Here is a 10,033-nt window from a genome sequence, read left to right as displayed (position 1 = left end):
AAGAAGAAGAAGAAGAAGAAGAAGAAGAAGAAGAAGAAGAAGAAGAAGAAGAAGAAGAAGAAGAAGAAAAGGAGGAGGAGGAGGAGGAAGAGGAAGCAGCCCATATGAAAGAGTATATACACTTATAATGATAGAATTTTTATATATCAGAAGTACTCTATTTAAATATTAAACACTACAAAGTAACATTAAGAAAAAGATAAAATTATGAAAAATTAAATACATATAGCAATTGGTAAAAGTTTACACACTGCAAATAGGAGAATGGTGTATGTCTGAAAGAAACACAAACACATATAAATATTTAATGGACATTGTATATTCAATTTCCACTTTTATTTACAATTTTTATATTTGAAATGTGTCTTGAAATATCATTAGGTAAGTTAGACTGAACAAGCAATTGGAAGATTCCTTTTATTACCACATTGATAGATGATGTAAAATTACTGAATCTTCTCATGAATGTTGAATTTCAAAATTTATAATTGCTGGAGTAGCTAATATGAAAGAGAAGCAACATTTAAAAACACACAGGTTTCAGAATTTAAACAGAACTAGTCAGGAAATAGATCTAATATAATTATTGGTTTTGTCAGTGCTTAAAACCCATTTCATGATAGGGTTCTGTGCACAGTGAAACATTGATTTGACCATAAAATCCAAATATATTAAACCAGAAATTTATTCAGCTTCGTTCTGAACAAAACATTAATTGTACATTAAAAGGATGACAGATTCACAGTGAATTTTCTTTGGTAGTAATGTCACAAACATACAGTGGCTTTCAGATCCATTTTAACCATTTTGTCTAATTGGATTGTAACTAATTCAGGAATACATCTAATGATGACAGATAAAGCAAATTCCAATAAGGTCTTCATTAAAATGTTAAAAATGGTTTAACCCTGAAAATTTTACTTAAACAGTAAACAAGTGAAATGTCTCACATTACATATATTTTTATCATTGGTTGCCAATTGGAATTAAAATTTATAGTTGCATAACTCTTCAAGAAACGTACCAAAGACCATGTGAATAGCCAAGGGCCAGGGACACAACTCCTATAAAACTTGAACTCTCGTGTCCGCTTCTGATTTGTGTGTGTGTGTGTGTGTGTGTGTGTGTGTGTGTGCTTGATGACAATTAGAAATAAAACACCATCTGGACTGCAAAATTACCCGAAGAGCAATGTACAGGCTGAGCATGGAGACTCACACCCAGAATTCTAGCATTCAGAAGACTGAGGCAGGATGATTGCTGACGCTTTGAAGCCACTTTCAGAAACAGAGTTATAGTCTAAACTTAAAATATTATTTTATGAGAGGCAGTGCTGTGCAAAATCAGTGGGCAGTGAAGCAGCTCCTTTTTCAAAGCGAGTCTAGGAGGTTGTTGCCACCATTGTCTCCATCCAGTCTCAGCTATAATAATGAGCTGCAGTTCTTGGACAAGATCAAGAAAAACTGCTGGAGGATCCATCAGGGCTTCGTGCCCAACGTGCAGGTTGAAGGAGTTTTTTATGTTAATGATGTTCTGGAAAAATTAATGTTTGAGGAATTAAGGAATGCCTGTCGAAGTGGTGGTGTTGGAGGCTTCCTGCCTGCCAAGAAGTAGATCTGCAATGTGGCAGCCCCACCTGGCGTTGTTCATCAAACTATTGGGCTTCCTGGTGTCCGTTCAGGTTAGGGGTTTACCAGTGAGACTATGTTTGCCTTCAATATGAATGACCTTGAACCTGTGGCATCCTCAGGTGGTATTGGATTTGACATTAATTGTGGTGCCCGCTTGCTAAGAACCAATTTAGATGAAAGCAATGTCCACCCTGTGAAGGAGCAACTCACCCAAGCTATGTTTGAACACAATCTTATCTGGGTGGGATCAAAAGGTGTCATGCCAAGGAATGCCAAAGACTTGAAGGAGGTCTTGGAGATGTGAGTGGGCTAGTCCCTATGGGAAAGTTATGCCTGGGCTGAAGACAAGGAGCACTGTGAGGAATACCGAAGGATGCTGCAGGCTAACCCCAGTAAGGTCTCACCCAGGGTGAAGAAAAGAGGCCTTCATCAGTTGGAGACCCTGGGAGCAGGCAATCACTATGCATAAATCTAGGTTTTGGGATGAGATTGTCAATGAGTATCCTGCTAAGAAAATAGGCATTGACCATAAGGAAGAGGAGTATGCGATGATCCACATTGGAAGAAGAGGCTGGGGCCACCAAGTAGCCACAGACATACCTTTAATTATAGAAAAGGCCATGAAAAGGGACAAGATTATATTCAATGATAAGCATTTGGCTTTTGCTTAGATTGCATCCCCAGAGGGTTGGGATTACCTAAAGGGAATGACCACAGCTGGGAACTATGCCTGGGTTAACTGCTGTTTCACAACCTTCTTAACTCCGTAGGCTTTTGACAAGGTCTTCAACACAACTCCTGATGACCTGGACTTCCATGTGACCTACGGTGTTTCTCACAATATTGACAAAATGGAATAGCATGTGATGGATGGAAAGCAAGGACACTGTTGGTAGACAGGAAGGAATTTGCCAATGCTTTTCCTCCACACCATTCTCTCACTGCTGCACTGTGGGAACCTGCAGTTATGTTCTGACTGACCCTGAGCAGGCTATGACTGAAATGTTCTGAACAACCTGTCAAGAATAAGGTCAAGCACCGTCCAGAGCAAAATTACACTGTAATTAAGATGTCCAGGATGTTTTAGGCAAACGGGCAGATATGAGAATTGCAATCTGTGTTGTTTCACCCAAGCTGGTTATGGAAGAGGCTTCCGAGTCCTATGAGAATGGAACAGACATGGTGAATACCTGCCATGATGCTGAAAAAATGAAGGACATCAAACTGAGACCAATCACTATTACCAAAAGACAGAGCCTTTGTTCACCACTAGCGCACAGAGGAGCAGAAGTGAACTGAAACACTCTCAAGACATCAGACTCAAGAACTTACTGACTCTGAAGGATGTAGCTGCTACTGTCCACACCCAAATGGCTTACAGAGAAGTCACAGTTGGAGGAGCCAGTGTTGTTTTATATACCTTTCCAGGAGGAGACACAATGCTCCTATTTGGAAGAGGGCAAATATTCCTCTTCCTTATTTGTCTCACAGATTTTTAGGGAAATCCATTAGAGTGTGAGGAGAATTCCGGAAACTGCTTTATTCAGTCCTACAAGTCTGTAATGAGAGTGAACTTCTTGACACCAAGTTCTATTTATAGCCCAATAGGTATCATGAAGAACATTACATTAAATGAAGTTTTTAAATGTCAAAAATATTATTTTACTATTTTATTGATTTTGTGCATTTTATACAATATATTAATCATATTTAGATCTTAATTATATTTAGACCCTCTCCCCTATTTGCACCCTTGATAGCTCCCCCTCCAGACTTTATGAATTTTGTCATATACGTTGAGGTCTATGGAGTCAAGTTGGCGTCTCTATATGTCCTTCGATGCTAGTTCATCTGCTGGAGCCTGTGCATCACTCCCTTAAAGAAGATCGATTCTCCCTCGCCCAGTATTGATCAGTTCCCAATACTTCTTAAGCTAAGATTGGGGTTTCTTACCCATTGCCCTACTTCTGTGCTGTGTCTTTGTCAGGTTTCAGTTTGCATGAGTCTTGTACATATTATCACCATTGCTATATGTTCATATGAGTATGTTGTAAGCTTCCAGAAACTGTTTCCTGTGGTCATTACACTCTTTCTGCCACCTTTTCTGCAGTGGTCCCTGAGCCGTGGGTAGCAGAGTTTCAATATATCCAGGAACATGCACTCTGAATTGTTTTATTCTCTACATTTTGGCCAGCTATGACTTTCTGTGTTAGTTACCCTCTGTCACATGAGGAAAGTTCATTGGTCAGAGATGAGACATGCACTAATATTCTCTCTGCCCCCTGTTCCACTGTGTTCCCAGAGCTGTACGTGTAGAGCTTGCATTGTAGATGTGTGACTTAGGGCTTGTCATCTCACAGACACATATTCTCTGCATTTGATTGATTGTGGAAATCTGTAACAATCTCCATCTGTTACAAAAAGAAGCCTCTTTGATAAGTGGCGAAAGGTGTACTTGTCTGTAAATATAAGGAAACATTTTGCATTCAGTAAATGTTTGTCTACATATTGACAAAAGTGGATTTTCCTCTAGGATCTATGACCACTCCAGCCATGTGTATTTGGCTATGTTTACAGTAACACACACATTAGTTTCTTCCCATTTAGGAGATTTTAAGTGAAATTTGATAGTTGTTGATTATCCCCAACATAAAAGTGCTACTACTGCACCAAAAGAGGTAGTTTGCTGTGCCAGTGATTATTGTTGTTTTTATGCTTTACAGGTGAGTTGGACCATTGATTGATTTTCTCCCTTAGCAGCTTTAATAGTATCTTGTGACACTGTGGGAGCTATTCTTCAGGGACGAGTTTTCCAGGTTAGTTCCACCTCCATGTGTATTTTTCAGTAGAATTTTAAACCAATACATTTTCCTCTGGTTTTCATATTGCTTGTTATTTATCTCTCCTCTTTCTTACCCTGTGAACCCTTTCTCCTCCTTCCTTACTTAAATTGCCGCCATTTCTCCCTTTTTCCTATTATTCCCCCCTTTCAAACTCCTTATTCCATGGTTCCTTGTATAACCCTCTCGCCTCCATTGCCAGTTAAATATCCCCATTTTCCAAATTTCCTCCTTGTTAACACCTGTTTTCTACTATCTTCACCTCCCCAAGAGCACCTTCTTCCTCTTTACCCACATGGTACCTTCTATTTTCCTGACTCTTATGAATGAGAGAGAAAAATTCATCACATGCTTTCCTGAGTCTGTGTTACTTCACTTAATTTAACAATTTCTAGTTCCATCTATTTACTTGCAAATTTAATGTTTTTGTCTTTCTTTGCTGCTAAGTAGAACTACATTACATAAATGTACCACATTTTCATTATCTACCTGACTCAGGGACCATTGCAGCAGAGGAGTTTGAAAGATTGTAAGAGCCAGGTTGTGTGCATGATCATAATGAACCAGTTTTTCAGGCCACTGGGAGCTTGTTCATATGAACTTACAGCAATGGTGAAAACATGCACAAGACCTATGCAAACTCAATCAGACAAAAACCTAGCATAGAACTGGGGCAATGGGTAAGAAGCCTTAAACCTGAATAGAGGAATTATTGGCAACTTATCAATGCTGGGTGAGAGAGGGTTGGTCTTCTTTATAGAAGTGACTCTAGATAGGCTAACTAGACTCCAGTGAGTGAGCTCATACTGAGGGACATCTGGGTATACAAATCTGACTGAATAGGCCTTAACATATATGATAGAATGCATGAAGTTTCATGTAGGGGATGCTATAGGGGTAGGAGGTCTAAAGATGATTACAAAGTATTGTATAAAATGCACAGAAATTCAGTTTTTAAAAGTATTGGGGGAAAAATTCCTTTAGTGTGTATTGAGTCTCATTTTATCATCTTGCTGCCTGGGCCATTTTATTTTATTTACTCCTACATAAACACACAAATACATATATGCAATATTAATTGTGTGTGTCTGTGTCTCTGTGTGTAAGTGAACATGCATGTGCCATAATGCACATGTTGAGGTCAAAGGGCAAATTTTGAAGTCATTAATTGACATCCACCTTACTGAGGCAGGGTTTCCCTTCTTTCTCCTATACAGTGGACTCCAGACTATTTGGGCCAAAAGCTTCAGAAAAATTCTATAAGAGTTCTGGGATTATGGATCCTGCATTACATTAAGCTTTCTAGGTAGATTCTAGGCATCAAACTCATGTCATGATGCTTAAGCAGAAGCACTTTTAACTGAGGAACCATTTCCTCTTCTTGTTAATGTGTATTTCATTTTCAGCATTCTAGTTCAAATCTTCAAAATTTTTAAATTTTGCACACAAGAATATCAATATCACAATACTAAGTAATTTTAAAGTACAAAAATTCTCATTTTTTCAAAATTAATCAAGTATACAAAACATTTGGACAGTTATAAGCATTTTTTCTGACACTTGCATTCTTCAAGGGAATTTATCAGTGTCAACATTATCTGATTAAAATAATATTGATAATGTAGAAGGAAACAATTGTAGAGTACAATGTTCATAGGTAACAGAAAAACTTGGAAAATAAGTGAAAAATATGTGTAAATGTTTCAAATGCAGATGTGACATCACTAATAATATCGACAATAAAATTTGTTATGCTGAAATTTTTAGTTAAACTGCTGTAACAAGGGATGATAAATACATCAAAAATGTCATAAATTCCTCACATTATATTCATGTTTTTCTAGAAATTAAATGAACTATGAAAGTGGTATTTCATATCAGTGGGGAAAATGAATCTCCTTTTCTCCTCATTTTCTGGATGTGTTGAAGATCAACCTTGCATTTGAAGCATGATAAGTAAGTGATCTATCACTGAGCTACAAACAATTCATTTGCCAATTCTTTGGCTAGAGTTGGGACATGCTGCCCTTTCCCCCCATTCTATGCTGTGTTTTTGTGTGTTTGTGTCAGCATCAGTCTTGTGTATGCTTCACTATTGTTGCAAATTCATGAGCAAGTTGTCAGAGCCCTGAAAGCCTGTTACCTTATGTTCATGCACCAACCTTTGTTCGTAGAATCGTTCTGTCCTCTCTTCCACAATGGTCCCCTGAACCATTTGTGGGTGAGGTTTAGTATAGGAGTCCTTCTCAGGGACATGGATTCTACAGTTTCTTTTTTTTCTAAAAATTAGCCAGTTGTTTTACTTGTACCAAGGGATAACTGAATACAAATGCTGGCCAGATAGTAATTAAGATATATGACAGAATACCTGAAATCTGGTGGGATGGGTACAGGAGTGGGAAGGGTGAGGGCTATCCAAATTTGATTAAGATGTATTATATGAAGTGTACGAACATGCAACAAAAAGTCGGAAAAATTCAACGCATTAAGATAAATCTTAAATGATTTTTAAAAAATTAAATAGAATGTAATTTGACTCCTATTTTTATCTATATGTATTTATGTGGATTCCAGAGACAAGTTAAAATGTTAAATTATTTCAAAAATATTCTTAAAATTTCACATATAAATTTTGAATGGAGACCACTGAGCCAAATGAAAAATAAAAAGCTTCAAGTACATGAAACAGAAAAGCAGGCCAAGGTTATGAAAAAAAATTGTAAAAAATTAAAAAGCTAAAATCTTAGGTATCTCTTAAGGAAAATGTTACATAGCTTTATAAAAAGGTGAACTCATTCTAACCTAAACATTGAAATACCGATAGTTCAATAGGTATGGCAAAGGACATGGAAAAGTTGGTCCACATGGGTTGTTTCAACTGGATTCATTATACCTCAGCTTCTGTTGGGTTTTGTCAAGGGTAGAGGGCAAGAATTGAAAGAGAATTAAGGAATTAAATTTGCTTCCTTTCTCATTGTTTTTCCTAAGTGGTTACTTTGGAAAAGGCTGTCTTTGCTTCTTCAGGACTACTGGTGATAACACTTTTGTTTTCCCCACAGAAGGTTGTTGTCTTAGCATCTTTTCCTATTGCTACAATAAAATACTCTGACAAAACTGACTTAAGAGAGAATGAGTTATTCTGGCTCATAAATCAATAGTACCGACCATAATAGTGAGGAAGTTAGGGCATCTGGAGCTTTCAGTAGCTGGTCAAATTGTATCAATAACAAGAACGCAGAAAAACAAAGAACAATGAAAGAATTCCATTCACAGAGTCCAGAATTCCAGCTAGGGATTGGTGCCACCTGTACTCTTCACCAAAGAAGATAATCCTCTATAGGGATGCCCAAAGACCTACCTCCCAGGAGATTACAGATTCAGTCAAGTTGACAGTTAACAGTAACAACCTTATTTTCTTCTTAAAACAAAGAATCCTGATAGATTGAAAAGATGCTGGTGGATGGACCCACACCCAAGGTTATTTGGGGACACAAACTTGACTCTGTAGGCCTTTATAGCACTAGGGCTACAGATAGGGGATAATATCAAATTCTATCAAAACATTTTATCACATTTTCAAAAACTCAATAAAAATAATATAAAATTAAAAAATCAATATTCCTTCAAACTATATTCCTGAGATTTCCTGATCTTAAGACCCTTTGGTAGGCAACAGAAATCAAATTTATACTCAAGATGATGTTCAGTTATTATTTAATTTTTAAAATAGATTAAAATGCACAAGTAAAAAATAAACTGTATTTGAGTCAGATGGTAAAGATATATATATATATATATATATGCACACACATATATTCATAGGTATATATGTGAAACAATGCAATCTTTTCTCACAAATATAGTTCTTGGAAATTGTATCAGAACATTACCATATAATAGGCTTGTTAATGTTTTCAAAGTAAAATATGTATTAAAATGATAAATTTTGGCATCTAATGTTAAATATTGAAGATAAGTCCTGTAAAAGTCCATTATGATTTTCAAATTTCTTTAAGAATCTCAAGTGGTCTAGATCTTAAAATTTCAGTGTGATTTAAAGCTCACTGCTTCCCATTATATGTAGTCACTTTCATGTAGCTCTATTTAATTTGCCATAGTTTAGTATATCAAAAGTATCTGCTCAAACTCCTGTGATGGATACATTGTAAACTCATAGGAAACTTATAAATTGATCATGAATGCCACTAATTATCATATAAAATAATGCACTGAACACTTCCTTCCAACTGATGCATATTTCCTAAAATATTTGGACCACACAGTTTTGTCTGAGACTATAGAAAGAAAGCATTTTCATATATTATTTGAACATGAATTAATAAAGAAACCATGGAGGGAAATGTTTTACTATTTCTTATAAAAAATGTGGATTTTTTATGAATCAATATTTCAAATATAAGTATCTAGTTTTTAGAAACAAAGATATGAGTACTTAAAATGTCTTTATAATGCTATTCACAAGAACACTGTAATATTCTTAAAGAAATAAAAGTACAAATAAAACACTGAATACTCATCACAAAGAAAACTAGATGAGAATTACAGTTATATCTCAGTGATAAAGTGCTTGGCTTGCCTGTTATACAGTAGACTTTGGATTTAGTCTCTATCATAGTTAAAAGAAACAAAAGAGATGAAATTTGGTCTGCCCATGAAAATAAATACCATGTAAATGTTTAAAAACAAATATGCAAAATAAGGTATCTGGGTACTCAGTCTAGCAATATGACTAATATATATTAAGTAATAAAAGTAAGTTACAAAATAATATACTTAGCGTGGCCTATTTTGTTACATACATATGCACATATGTCTATCATTCTGTGTAATGTGACAGTATCTGGAAGAAATGTTTAAATACATGAGATGAAAGAATTGTAGTGAGAGTTTTAGCAAAATCATTTTCTGAAATATAAAATGTCCAAAAAATATTTAAAAAAATCCAAGGTGGGTTAACATATGAAAGAGTAGCCAAGCAAAAAATGAGCAGCATCAATCATTATTTGATTTTTTTATACTCAGATATTTCTATAGTAATTATTATGGAGGCTGGGCAGATAGCTCAGCAGTTAGGAGCACTGGCTACTCATGCAGAGGACTCAGATTCAATTCCCAGCACCCACATGACAGCTAACAACTGTACATTACTCCACTTTCATGGTATTTTATGCTGTTGTGTGACCTACATGGGCAAACTTGATAGCTGCTAAGAGGAAAGGTAATTACCAGGAGGGCTCTAGAAGCAAACTGTCATTAAATTAAATAAATAAATAAACCCTAATACACAATGTAAATCTGTGCAAAAACAAACTTAACACCAGGTTCCTTATGAATCCATAATAAGTTTTTTGAAGTTTAAAAAACATGTCATTTATTATTTTTATTTTGTATGTATGAGTGTACTGCCTGGATGTAAGTGCACCTGTGTCATGCAATACACACTGTGTATATTGAGATATGTGAGATCTCAGGCATCTTCCAGACATGCATTATCAGTAAAATTACTGTATAACATGGTATCATTGAAATATATGTATATAT

Source organism: Nannospalax galili, unplaced genomic scaffold (genome assembly GCF_000622305.1).
Source record: "Nannospalax galili isolate Female #2095 unplaced genomic scaffold, S.galili_v1.0 scaffold537, whole genome shotgun sequence".
NCBI lineage: Eukaryota > Metazoa > Chordata > Mammalia > Rodentia > Spalacidae > Nannospalax > Nannospalax galili.
This window is presented reverse-complemented; position numbering follows the sequence as displayed.